Here is a 13282-nt window from a genome sequence, read left to right as displayed (position 1 = left end):
GACTTCATAATCTTCTGCATCAGTGCCTGCCTGGCTGGGGAAAGATCTAATCTCTGCTAAGATACCCTTTTTACTGCCTGGGTCTGGAACAGTTGGGACAAGCAGAAATGAAAGCCCCTTTATCTTCAGGGCTTTGATCTGGGCAGGATTTCCCCCTCCCCACCATTACCCAGGCAGCTTGGCTTGTCCTAAGGTAAATACGTGCAAACACAGCTATTCAGATACTTTGGGGGGGGGGGGGAGGTGGGGCGGAAATGCCAGGTGGCAGAACTTCATGGTTTTCTTAACACAAATACAACGTGTGCACAATCTACCTACTCATTTTCTTCGCTGCACAGCTTGGCATTGGGGGTTGGTGACTGTCCGCCAGCTGGGCTGCTCTATGTGCAATGGCTTTGTGGTTCTTTGAGGAGATGTGTGAGCAATTTCAGCACAGTAATATTAGTTGCACATCAGCAGTACTTCCAGCTCCTTGATGTTGTAGACCAGGGACTTCTCGAAGCCACTGAGCAGCATGTGGTTTATTTTCCTGTTACTCCCATGACCAATGTCGAGCATCAGGATCAGGCCCTTGAATCTTCTGTGCACTCTGTTGCCTCTGGGTTTCTGCCAGTTATGCTTAATTTTGACATATTGGTCTGACTGCTTCCAGATGAACTTCTTGGTCCTCTTTTTGACAATCTTGGGTTTTGTGAGAGATCTGAAGGCGGCCATGGTGCCAGGTAGGGGACAGGCGCCACCTCCAGAGGCAGCACAGAGGAAGAGAGCTATTCAAGTACTTCACAAGTCTTTCATGGCTTTCTTTCACTTGCTTCTCAGATTTTCCAACTACAAGTGTGTAAAATGCTTAGCACATGCTAAAAGCTCAGTAATTATTAATATTAACCCAAACAAAGTGATAAAGTCTGTTATTAAATTGTCACCACAACCCTGTGGAAGCAGATTTTAAAGTATTATTATCCATACTTTACAGATGAAGACATTAGGTTTATAGAAGTTGACAAACTGGCTTAACATAACTAACAGGTAGAAAAGTCAGGATTTGAACCTGGGCTTTGAGATGACAGACCCTGAACTCTTTGTCTGAAGCTAAGGCTTCTCCAGCTGCCAGTGAGAAGATCCCCTTGCCCCCAACTTCTCATACATCAATACTTTCTAAAACACAATAAGCAAGCCTGACCGGTGGTGGCGCAGTGGATAAAGCATCGACCTGGAATGCTGAGGTTGCCAGTTTGAAACTCTGGGCTTGCCTGGTCAAGGCACATATGGGAGTTGATGCTTCCTGCTCCTCCCCCCTTCTCTCTCCCTTTCTCTCTTTTTCTAAAAATGAACAAATAAAAATCTAAAAAAAAAACAAACACAATAAACAAGGAATTATTAAAATAATGAAATGAAAAAACAAGAATAAGTCCTATTTTAAAAGTTATTATTAGATTTAATAGGCATAAAGTTACTCTTCTAAATTATGGTAGAAGTTGATTACACTGAATTTCTGTACTTTTCTCATCCTGGATCTTGCTTAATAAAGCTGTCTCGGATTATCACTTTGAGCACTATCATTCTAAGCTACCTGATTCTCAGAGCATGATGTATACATGATATCATGTTTCAGAATCACCTCGTGTGCTTGCTAAATGTAGATTTCTGAGTCCAATCCCAGAAGACTTGCATCAGAAGGACTGTGGTTGAATTCAGGAATCTGCATTTTAACAAGTCACTTCAATAATTTGGATGTGCTCTAAGCCTGCTCACCATTATTCTCTGCTCTGCTACCTTTCCTTTCAGATAATGGATGATAGTGTGAATTGTGAAGTAAGTACAATGTTTTATTCCATGCCCCCGACTCTACCTCTTTTTTTCTAATTATTTTAAACTATTAAGGACTTCCTTTCTGTAGAAACTCAGGGAGAGAACCTGATTTCTGAACTTACTTTACTGCACATCTCCAAACAAGGATTGAGTGCAAACTACAGGCTGGGTAGAGGGGAGCTGACCACAAGGTGCTCACGATCAGTGGAGGGCAGTGTGGATGGGACAAAGTACAGAGCCCAGGGGCACGTCATCATGTAGAGGTGGGGAGGTGAGGAGGAACCAGCAGCAGGGACCACTGAGAATAAATGACCAGTAAGATGGAGAAAAACCAAGAGAGTATAGGCTTTGAAAACTAGGAGAAGGAAGTGAGCAGCTGCATAAAGTGCTGCTGATGGGCTAGACCAGCTGAAGACAGAGCGCTGACCATTTGGCTAGCGGCAGGGAGGGGTGGAGGTCTTTGGTGACGTAGACAACAGTAGTTTCCTGGATATGAGGAGGCCTGAAGGAGTGGATTTAAAAGAGAATGGGAAGAGAGAACTTGGAAATAGTGACTATTAACAGCTCTTCCAATGAGATTTACTGTAAAGGAAAGAGAAAGGGCAGAGCTAGAAGGTTAATAAGGAGGTCAAGAGGTTTTGCAGGAGGGACAGGGAAATAGAGTGTATTTAGAACTCAAGCAGTAGCTAATTATGTGACCTTTGTAGAGTCATATATCTTTTCCAGTTAATTATTTCAGTAAAACAAACAATTATCTACCATAGCATTTTTTTTTCTTCAAGCTCTTTCGAATTCTGCCAAGCAATACTGTCCAAGAGGAGTCTCTAAATTACTCTTGTTCTTTGCTTACATAGTCTAATTTCAATACATTTAAAAAAAAATCACATTACATTTTTCATATGTGCTTTATTTATTTTTTGACTCAAGTTACTGAAAGTAGATTTCATCTCTAACTACTTCACATTTATAGGTTTTTTAAAAACATAACTACTGGCCCTGGCTGACGTGGCTCCGCTGGTTGGAGCCTCATCCCAATCTGCCAAGGTTGCAGATTCAATCCCTGGTCAGGATACTTAAAAAGAAAATAAAAACAGCCCTGGCTGGTTGGCTCAGTGGTAGAGCATCAGCCTAGCGTGCGGAGGACCCAGGTTCGATTCCTGGCCAGGGCACACAGGAGAAGCGCCCATTTGCTTCTCCACCCCTCCGCCGCACCTTCCTCTCTGTCTCTCTCTTCCCCTCCCGCAGCCAAGGCTCCATTGGAGCAAAGATGGCCCAGGCGCTGGGGATGGCTCCTTGGCCTCTGCCCCAGGCGCTAGAGTGGCTCTGGTCGCGGCAGAGCTACGCCCCGGATGGGCAGAGCATCGCCCCCTGGTGGGCAGAGCGACGCCCCATGGTGGGCATGCCGGGTGGATTCCGGTCGGGCGCATGCGGGAGTCTGTCTGACTGTCTCTCCCTGTTTCCAGCTTCAGAAAAATGAAAAAAAAAAAAAAAAAAAGAAAATAAAAACATAACTCTCTATATAATAATAATATAGCCTGACCAGGTGGTGGCGCAGTGGATAAGAGCGTCGGACTGGGATGCAGAGGACCCAGGTTCGAGACTCCCAAGGTCGCCAGCTTGAGCGCGGGCTCATCTGGTTTGAGCAAAAGCTCACCAGCTTAAACCCAAGGTCGCTGGCTCCAGCAAAGGGTTACTCGGTCTGGTGAAGGCCCACGGTCAAGGCACATATGAGAAAGCAATCGATGAACAACTAAGGTGTTGCAACGCACAATGAAAAAAACTAATGATTGATGCTTCTCATCTCTCTCCATTCCTGTCTGTCTGTCCCTGTCTATCCCTCTCTCTGACTCACTCTCAGTCTCTGTAAAAAAAAAATATATATATATAATAATACCATTATTATACCTAACTAAATTAACAATTATTTTTTAAATATCATACAATATCAAATCTATATTCAAATATCCCCATTTGTACCCAATATTGTTTTGTTCAAATCAAAATTCAAAAAAAGATCTACATATTGCATATAATTGTTATATCTTTTTTAAAAGATTTTATTTATTGATTTTACAGAGAGGAGGGGGGGTGGTGATTAGAGAGGGTATGTCTGAAATGAAGACTATGGAGGGGGCATATTTTTTGTAAATGACACGATTGGAGATATGACCTTGGGAGTGAGTGGCTGAGGAGGTTAAAGAACTGAGAGACCAGGCATTGAGAAAGGCTTCAGGGGACACTTGAGCTGGGGTGGGAGGCTGAGTGGGGGTGCTCCTGTGTGAACAGGGTAGGAAAGAACGTCTCATGCCGAAGGAACACTACATGCAGGACTACAGAGGCATGGCAGAACATGGGACACGTGGGGTGCCGTAATTGTGTTACCCTGGGCAAATTACTCATCTTCCCTGTCTCAGTTTACTCATTTGTAAAATGGGGATAGTAATGGTATCCAGAGAGTAGTGATGGTGAGAAGTGACATAATATTTGTCACAGGCCCTATTGCAATCTCTTTGGGCGTATTCTAACTTGACTATTTAAAAAAATCCTATGAGGTAGGCCCTGTTTTTATTAGTTCCAGTTCTATTTTATAGATAAAGAAGCTGAATCTTAGGGTGTTCAGTAACTTGCTGAGGGTCATGTAACTGGTGAGAAGCAAGAGTTTGGACTCTTGGTCAGATCAGTCTAATTCTAGGGTTCTTACTCAACCCCTAAGCTACAGTCAGTGCTTAGCACTTAGCTAATACTAAATAAATGGTAGCTATTATTGTCATGTTTGCTAAAGTTACCCCACAGAGTTGCAGATTCTGTTATCACTTCTGCAGCTGGTCAAAGATCACTCCTACTATCTCATGAGCAGCAGTGACTACTTTTGGAAGGCCCCCATTACCTTCAATAGAACTAGATTGACAGTTGTGCTAATTTTGTTTCAACTGGTTGATTTTTGGATATCAGGAGTGGGAAGTGATCTTTTTCTTCTTAGAGGGCAAGTTGTTCTGAGCAGATGCTATTGATGTAAGGAAGGAAGATATGGGTTCTTTGTACTCCTCTGATGTCCGTGCATTGAACTCAGACAAAAGTCTCACGGCCTAGCAGCTCACACCTTGGGTGGATGACAGTAAACCAGCATTCACAGGCGAGAGGTGTCTCATCCAAAGGGCAGGTGACTGCCCACAGTGTTTCTGGAAGGCTGCCAAAAAGAAGAACCCTTTCCACTAATGATGCCTGAGGAAATAGAACTCTAATGAGCTGGCAACCCTTTCTTCCTTCCTTCATTAACTCACTCAACAAATTGTCATTAAATGCCTATCCAAACACTCACTGGGCACTAAACATAGTAGTGAAGAAAGCTGACAAGGTTTCTACTTATGGAATTTACATTGTTTATAGGAGACAAAGATAACCAAGTAAAAATATGAATAACTGCATCACTACAAACTCTCATGCCACAAAGGAAGTTAACCTGACATGAAAAGAGGGATAGCTGTCAGATATTTTCTGACTCTACCAGGAGGCTGCCAGAGAGCTGGTTCTCTGAATTCATGAGGAAAGTCCTGGAATTTTTGACAAAGAACAGAATAGCACTTAAACTTTTGCCCCGTCGGTCATGCGCAGGGCCTGCCTGCTTGTTTCCCGGTCATGAGAAGTTGAAATTCCCTCAGCTTGCGCCCCAGGTCTTCTAGGAAGGATTTCTTCCTACTTTATGGAAGGAAGCCGGTTTTTAGCCACCATAGCTTCGTCTTACTTCTGTTAATTTTGCATCTCTCAGGACAGGCCTCGAGGACAGTTCAATGTTGTGTATCAAGTTGATATACAAGGATGAAGTATATTTTCAATATTGTCCCCAGCAGTTTTACTTTAAACATACAGATTTCTGTAAAAAAAAGATTTTATTTATTGATTTTAGAGAGAGGATAGAGAGAAGTGGGGAATAGCAGGAAGCATCTGCTTGTAGTTGCTTCTATGTGCCTTGATTGGGTAAGCCTGGGGTTTTGAACGAGGAACCTCAGCATTTCAGGTTGACACTTTATTCACTGCGCCACCACAGATCAGGCAACAGTTTTACTTTAATTCCTCAACTAATCTAATAAGAATGTAATAGCCCTGGCTGGTTGGCTCAGTGGTAGAGCATCGGCCTGGCGTGCAGAAGTCCCGGGTTCGATTTCCGGCCAGGGCACACAGGAGAGGCGCCCATCTGCTTCTCCACCCCTCCCCCTCTCCTTCCTCTCTGTCTCTCTCTTCCCCTCCCGCAGCCGAGGCTCCATTGGAGCAAAGATGGCCCCGGTGCTGGGGATGGCTCCTTGGACTCTGCCCCAGGCGCTAGAGTGGCTCTGGTCACAACATAGTGACGCCCAGGATGGGCAGAGCATCGCCCCCTGGTGGGCAGAGCCTCGCCCCTGGTGGGTGTGCCGGGTGGATTCCGGTCGGGTGCATGTGGGAGTCTGTCTGACTGTCTCTCCCCGTTTCCAGCTTCAGAAAATTACAAAAAAAAAAAAAATGTAATAAGTCAAATTTAAAGATAAGAATTCACCTCCTAATAGTTATCAGGTATCAACGATGTACCTTTTTTCTGGGTATTTGGACATGCATAACTTTTATTCACGATGGTAACATTTTCTTTCTGTTCACTTTTTTGTTATAACATTTTAAGCATTTTCTTCTGTATTGCTACGTAAATTTACACATAATATTGTACACACACACACAAACACATATATTCTGTAATGGTGGATGTACCATCATTTAATTATTTTCCTATTGCAGGAAGCTTAGTTGTTAACCTTAGATTTTTCACCATTATAAATAATTTTGAAGTTAAAAACTAGTTTTTTTTTTGCATGTACATATTGCTTTATAAAACTCATTCTTTATTCCATTAATCTTCTTTCAGTCCTCCCCACACTATGTAAGGAAAGGAATCATTTTACATGTGAAGAAAACTAAATGTGTGATCTTTTTCTTTTTTGAATTATTTATTCAGCCTTTTTCCCTGGACATATGATAATAGTCATTAACTCTTAATTCTGTGACCTGATTGCTTTCTAAAAAGGTTAAATTTATTTCTTTTGCTTCCTTGAAATATACCAGTTTCATTATAACCTGTCCAGAAATGAGTTTTATTATTATTATTTTGATAACTGCTAGCTAATCTAAATTCTGTATGACATATATCTTAATATTTCCAGTTGCCTCTTTTGGATTTCTTTAAAGATTAATTATAATTTCATGTGTTCTTAATTGTATTTTCTATTTTGTGATTTGTCTGCCTGATCATGTTGATTTCCTGTTTATTTTGAGAGGCTTTTACTGTATTAACCCTTTGCATACCTTGACTCTTGCTTTCCTTTTTATTATAGTATTTTTCATTGCTTAGAAATTGGGGTTTTCATACAACTGACTCTATTAAACTTTTCCTTGTTATTTTTCTACATTCCATCAGAAAGAAGAAAGAGCTACCAAATCTAGAATTGTATTTTTAGCTTTTAAAAATTACATTTTTATGCCCTGGCCGGTTGGCTCAGTGGTAGAGCGTCGGCCTGGAGTACAGGAGTCCCGGGTTCGATTCGGGCACACAGGAGAAGCGCCCATCTGCTTCTCCACCCCTCCCCCTCTCCTTCCTCTCTGTCTCTCTCTTCCCCTCCCGCAGCCGAGGCTCCATTGGAGCAAAGATGGTCCGGGCGCTGAGGATGGCTCTGTGGCCTCTGCCTCAGGCACTAGGATGGCTCTGGATGCAACAGAGCGACGCCCCAGAGGGGCAGAGCATCGCCCCCTGGTGGGCGTGCCGGGTGGATCCCGGTCAGGCGCATGCGGGAGTCTGTCTGACTGCCTCCCTGTTTCCAGCTTCAGAAAAAGAAAAAAAAATTACATTTTTATAATATTTTTTCAACTTTAAGAGTAATGCATCTACATTTTAGAAATTTTGAGTATACAAAAAACTATAAAAAAGGAAACCACATTATTCTACCATCCAGGGAGTGTTTTTTAATTCCTTTTTTTTTCCTCATGTGCATTTTTCTTTTCTTTTTTTTAAGGGAGAGAAGGGAAGATAGAGAGACAGACTCCCACATGCATCCTGACTGGGATACATCTGGCAACCTTTAGCTAGGGCTGATGCTTGAATCAACTGAGCTATTTTTAGTGCCTGAGGTGGAGGCTCCACAGAGCCATCCTCAGTGTCTGGGGCCAAAGTACTCGCATCAATCAAGCCATTGAGGTGGGAGGGAAAGAGAGAGAAGGGGGATGGGAAGGGAAGAGAAACAGATGGTCACTTCTCCTGGGTGCCCTGACTTGGAATTGAACCCGGGATATCCATCAACTGCTGGGTTGATGCTCTATCACTGAGCCAACTGGCCAGGACCATTTTTTAAAATGTATTTTTTCGTATTTAGATAGTATATACTATTTATAACCTAATTAAAAATTTTTTTATTGATTGATTTTAGTTAGAGAGGAAGGTGGGGGGAGAGATAGGAATGTCAATCTGTTCCTGTATGTGCCTTGACCAGGGATCAAACCAGCAACCTCTGTGCTTCAGGATAATGCTCTAACCAACCAACCTATCCGGGCAAGGCTATAACCTATATTTTATATTAACATTATATAGTTAAACTTCCACATTTTATTAAATATTCTTTGATAATATATAATTTTTTAAAAGTCTGTCTAGAGTTTATTTTGAGATGAGCTGCCTCCTCTCTTCCCCAAATTGCTATTTATGTACAGTATTCTCAAACCAGTGACTAAACAACCCTTTCCTCCCAGATTTACCTGTGGTGTCTGCTTGATCTTTCTAGCATGGTTTTATCTCTATAGTACCAGTCTATTTCTAGGCTCTGCATGCTATTCCTGGACTCAGGGCACTGTACCTGCAAAGGGCTCGTGCCTCTCTTTTTCTGAGCTCTCTGGGATTCCTGGACTGAGCCATAGTCTAGACCAGGGCCCACACTGGGAACAGGCACTAATCTATTTTGTTAATTTTTAACCCTGCCCCTTTGGAAAACAACTCTTACCTTCTTTCTCTCTCTCTCTTTTGCTATTTTTCCCTTTGCAGATGCTTTTTCTTCATCCTGAAAAAAATGAGCCTTGACTCCCAGACCCAAGACAGCAGATATCCCTCCCATGAAGAATAGTGCCAGATCCTGAGGACCTGGAGGGCCTGCAGCCCCAAAGGGATTAACCAGAAGCAGGTAAAAAAAACACCTGGAGGTGTGGGCTCTGGAGGAAACAAAGGGAAATGAAAAATGGTGTGGTAGAGTGTGCTGGCCAGGTCACAGGTCTCCATGGTTGGCTTCAACTTGGCTGTTTCTTTCATGCATTTTATCTTTCTACGTTGATTCAGTGGGGGATGAGGATAGGTGCTATGCCTATTGCTATACATTATAAGATTTGAAGTTATTCTGTAAATCAACCTTTTTTGAGCCCCACTATGTGCCATATCCTGCTTTTGGTGCTGTGCATGTAGTGAAAGGTAGACTGAGGCAGGAGGCAGAAGGCTCAGTTTGGCTGGGAGTCTTTCTTGGTTTAGTGTTGACTTGTTCTCTGTAGGTTATAATGTGAGCTCTTATTGTATTCTTCTAGCAGTGTGATAGGGGTTGTAAGGATTCATTGACACAGTCCCATCTGTTCAATAACCCTTTATTGAGTACCCCCTGTTTTCTAGGCACTGTACTAGGCACTGGGGTTTCAGAGATGAGCCAGGAAGAGTTTCCTTCTGCAGGGATCAGTGTGAAAAGCAAGCACTAGATCCAAGCAGATGGAATAGTGCTAAAAGGGAGGTGGGCCCCACGGGAGGGAAGAGGCAGAAAAGTCAAGCTGTCTGACTGCCAGGCAAGTGGACTAGGGGACAGATTGCAACAGGGTAAAGGCCTGGAAGATTAAGTAGTCACTCTAGTGCAGGGGTCGGGAACCTATAGCTCGCGAGCCAGATGTGGCTCTTTTGATGGCTGCATCTGGCTCGCAGACAAATCTTTAATAAAAATAATAATAACGTTAAAAATAAAAAGCATTCTCATGTATTACAATCCATTCATTTCCTACCGCTCATGTTCATGGTTGCGGGTGGCCAGAGACAATCACAGCTGTCCTCCGGGACAACACCAAATTTTTTTTTTTTTTTAGATTTTTTATTTATTCACTTTTATTAGAGAGAGAGGGGAGAGAGAGAGAGAAGGAGAGATAGAGAGAGAACAGGGGGAGGAGCAGGAAGCATCAACTCCCATATGTGCCTTGACCAGGCAAGCCCAGGGTTTTGAACCGGCGACCTCAACATTCCAGGTCGATGCTTTATCCACTGTGCCACCACAGGTCAGGCAACACCAAATTTTTATCGGATAATGTGTAATGTACATGGGTTGTTGTATGGCTCTTACGGAATTACATTTTAAAATATGTGGCGTTCATGGCTCTCTCAGCCAGAAAGTTTCCCAACCCCTGCCCTAGTGTGTTGGAAAATTCAGAACTGGGTGTAATTTCTCAAAGAATTTGGGGAGAAAAAAATTTTCTACCTCTTTTCTTCAGTTTGGGCTGCTTAGATTAAACTTCTTCAGTCCCTTGTCTCAAGTAGCTTGAGAGATGAGAAACGTTCTTGAAGCTTGAAATGCCTATGATGAGAAGAAGCTCCAGCCAGCTGGGGCCTCAACAGAGGGAGGGATTCAAGAGACTTGGGAGGTTTCAGATGAGTGCCTTGGGGCCCTGCGAGGGCACAGGCCCTAGGCTGAGGCTGTCTTCAAGTTGCAGGACTATGTTGTGCCTAGGCTACTTGGCTGAACTCTTCTTCCCGGGGAAACTCAACCTTGGAGAGTAGGTGCTGGCAGGAGGCTCAACACCGGTCCCTTCTGAGCCTTAGCTCTCCAGACAGTGAGTGAATCCGCTGCCTGTCTCCTACCTTCTGTTTCATTTCATCATCCACATAAAAGTTAAGTCCCAACTCCACTATTTCCAAATCACTCATGCAACTTTGAAAATTATTTATATAAAGAAAATTCTCAGTTTCTTTAGTTGCTAATAAAATTTGTCCTCCTTGCCCTGGCCAGTTGGCTCAGTGGTAGAGCGTCGGCCTGGCGTGCGGGGGACCCGGGTTCGATTCCTGGCCAGGGCACACAGGAGAGGCGCCCATTTGCTTCTCCACCCCCCCCTCCTTCCTCTCTGTCTCTCTCTTCCTCTCCCGCAGCCAAGGCTCCATTGGAGCAAAGATGGCCCGGGCGCTGGGATGGCTCCTTGGCCTCTGCCCCAGGCACTAGAGTGGCTCTGGTCGCAGCAGAGCGATGCCCCGGAGGGGCAGAGCATCGCCCCCTGGTGGGCAGAGCGTCATCCCCTGGTGGGCGTGCTGGGTGGATCCCGGTCGGGCGCCTGCGGGAGTCTGTCTGACTGTCTCTCCCGTTTCCAGCTTCAGAAAAATACAAAAAAAAAAAAAATTTGTCCTCCTTACCTTGCAGGTTTATACTGGGGCTCAGTATAATCACTGTGGAAGGGCCACCTGAGTGGTGAACTGTGCCCGCGGCTGCTGGCTGCTGGGGTGCAACTGTAAGGGGGTTTTTCTGTGATTGTCTGACAGACCGAGGTGTCTCTCCAGTGACCCTGACTTCTGAGTTCTCTTTGGTCAACACTGACTTTTCACTGTCCTTTATGGCAAATGCCTGGCCTTTTAGTGCAAAAGACCGTAACATTTAGAGTCAGAGAGACCTGGGTTGGAACCCTGGTTGTAGCACTGCTGAGCTATTGACTTTAGAGAAGCCCTGTGGCCTTGCTAGCTTCAGTTTCTTCATTTCCTCAAATGGGATAGTTCATATCTACCTCATACTGTTAGAGTAAAAATTAAACGAGAGATTGCTTCTTACCTTCTTCTCTAGTTCTTCAGCTGTCATAGTCCTGTGATTAGCTATGTTGGTTGTCTGGAGAAATTGAGTTTCTCAGTTTTCTGATGATGCAACAAGCTCACTTCTTCATTTCTTGGTTTCAAGTTTGAATAATTCTCCCTCTGTGTACATTTCATCATTTTCAAAACTTCTGCAGCCCAAGACAGGAACCCATCCTCCCCAGAGCTACTGGTTTCTGAGGTCAGGGATGGTGGGAGGCACTATTTGGTTGATACTACCAGTGGATTCCAAGAATGGTTCGGATGCCACTGAAATTAAAAAGTCTCAGATGAAGGACCTGAAGCTCAAGTTAACGAGTCATGGCCTTGACTGCACTCTGGCATTGTCCACGGCCCCGTGTTGCCTCCACACGACCCTCATGCTGAGGGGCTGTTCTCTTCTGTTCCTCGTTCTGTCCTCCCGGCACTCTGTAAGTGAGGTAGGGAAGAGATGACTCCTGCACAGTAGATGATTACTGCACTAAGAAACTCAATTTCCTCAGGTCGGAAAGAGAAACTGGTGCAAAGAGGTTAAGTGACTTATCTGGGCTCTCAAGAATGGGGATGGCCTGGCCCGTGGAGGTGCAGTGGATAAAGCGTCGACCTGGAACACTGAGGTTGCTGGTTCGAAACCCTGGGCTTGCCTGGTCAAGGCACATATGGGAGTTGATGCTTCCTGCTCCTCCCCTCTTCTTTCTCTCTCTCTCTCCTCTCTAAAATGAATAAATAAAGTCTTAAAAAAAGAATGGGGATGAGAATGCAGGTTTTCTAAATGCCCTGTGTAGTGCTCCTACCACCTTACCTCTGGTATTTAGGAGCAGGCTCTGTGGGAAGGGACTGTAGATCCCTGGTGGATTAGCTAAAGGCCGGTGGTGATTCCTTATACTTATTATGGAAAATAAACCCATTTATTTAGGAAAGAGTTTAATGTTATTCAAAAGATACAGACATTGCTTGAGGTCAAAGTGCTTTCATCTTCCATTCAGTCACACAATAAATTCTGGGAAAATAAAGTAGGTCTCTACCCAGAGATAAAGGGGACTATTCAGGCTCTATTTTCTTGGTGAAATCCATTTTCCAGAACTTTCAGCACTTCTGTACAGGATGTAGTAAGAAGGGCATGGACTATGGAATCAGGTGCACTTGGATTTGAACCTTGGTGCTACCATTTACTCAGCTCTGTGACGGCGCTTCTCTTGACCTCTCAGAAGCTCGTATGGCTACTCTATAAAATGGAGAATACTCTGCACAGCTCAGGAGATGCCCTTCCTATTAGACTGTCATGTACCGTTTTCCCCATATATAAGACGCACCCTTTTCCGAAAAATTTGGGGTCTAAAAACTGGGTGCATCTTATACAGTGGTTGTAGATTTTTTACTTGCATTTTGACAGTGATGAGGAGTTGTATGAATTTTATGATGAATAAAACTTGAGTTCAGTAACTTTATGTAATCCTTTTTTTATTTCAAAATTTGGGTCCCCAAATTAAAGTGCATCTTATATGTGGGAGCATCTTATACACAGGGTAATACGGTATGCAGTGCTCACTGGAATTGTAGATCAGGGTGGCCTTGGTTCATGGTAACAGTAAATGAAATAAATAACATCTTGCGTGCTTAATT

At 43.7% G+C, this 13282-nt stretch overlaps 1 protein-coding gene and 1 pseudogene across 2 annotated transcripts in view; one reads left to right on the top strand and one right to left on the bottom strand.

Moving 5' to 3' along the window:
* ST6GAL1 (ST6 beta-galactoside alpha-2,6-sialyltransferase 1) overlaps positions 1-13282 on the top strand; it is a 180933-nt gene that overhangs the window by 107791 nt on the left and 59860 nt on the right. For both annotated transcript variants that reach the window (XM_066347667.1, XM_066347666.1), the window contains one exon: positions 8858-8993. The gene's annotated coding sequence lies outside the window, so the exon portion shown is untranslated. The remainder of the gene's footprint in view (positions 1-8857; positions 8994-13282) is intronic.
* LOC136379851 (large ribosomal subunit protein eL32-like) lies at positions 315-765 on the bottom strand (annotated as a pseudogene).

Source organism: Saccopteryx leptura, chromosome 8, assembly GCF_036850995.1.
Source record: "Saccopteryx leptura isolate mSacLep1 chromosome 8, mSacLep1_pri_phased_curated, whole genome shotgun sequence".
Classification (NCBI taxonomy): Eukaryota; Metazoa; Chordata; class Mammalia; order Chiroptera; family Emballonuridae; genus Saccopteryx; species Saccopteryx leptura.
The sequence above is the reverse complement of the archived record's forward strand: the minus strand, read 5'-3'. Positions and strand labels throughout refer to the sequence as shown.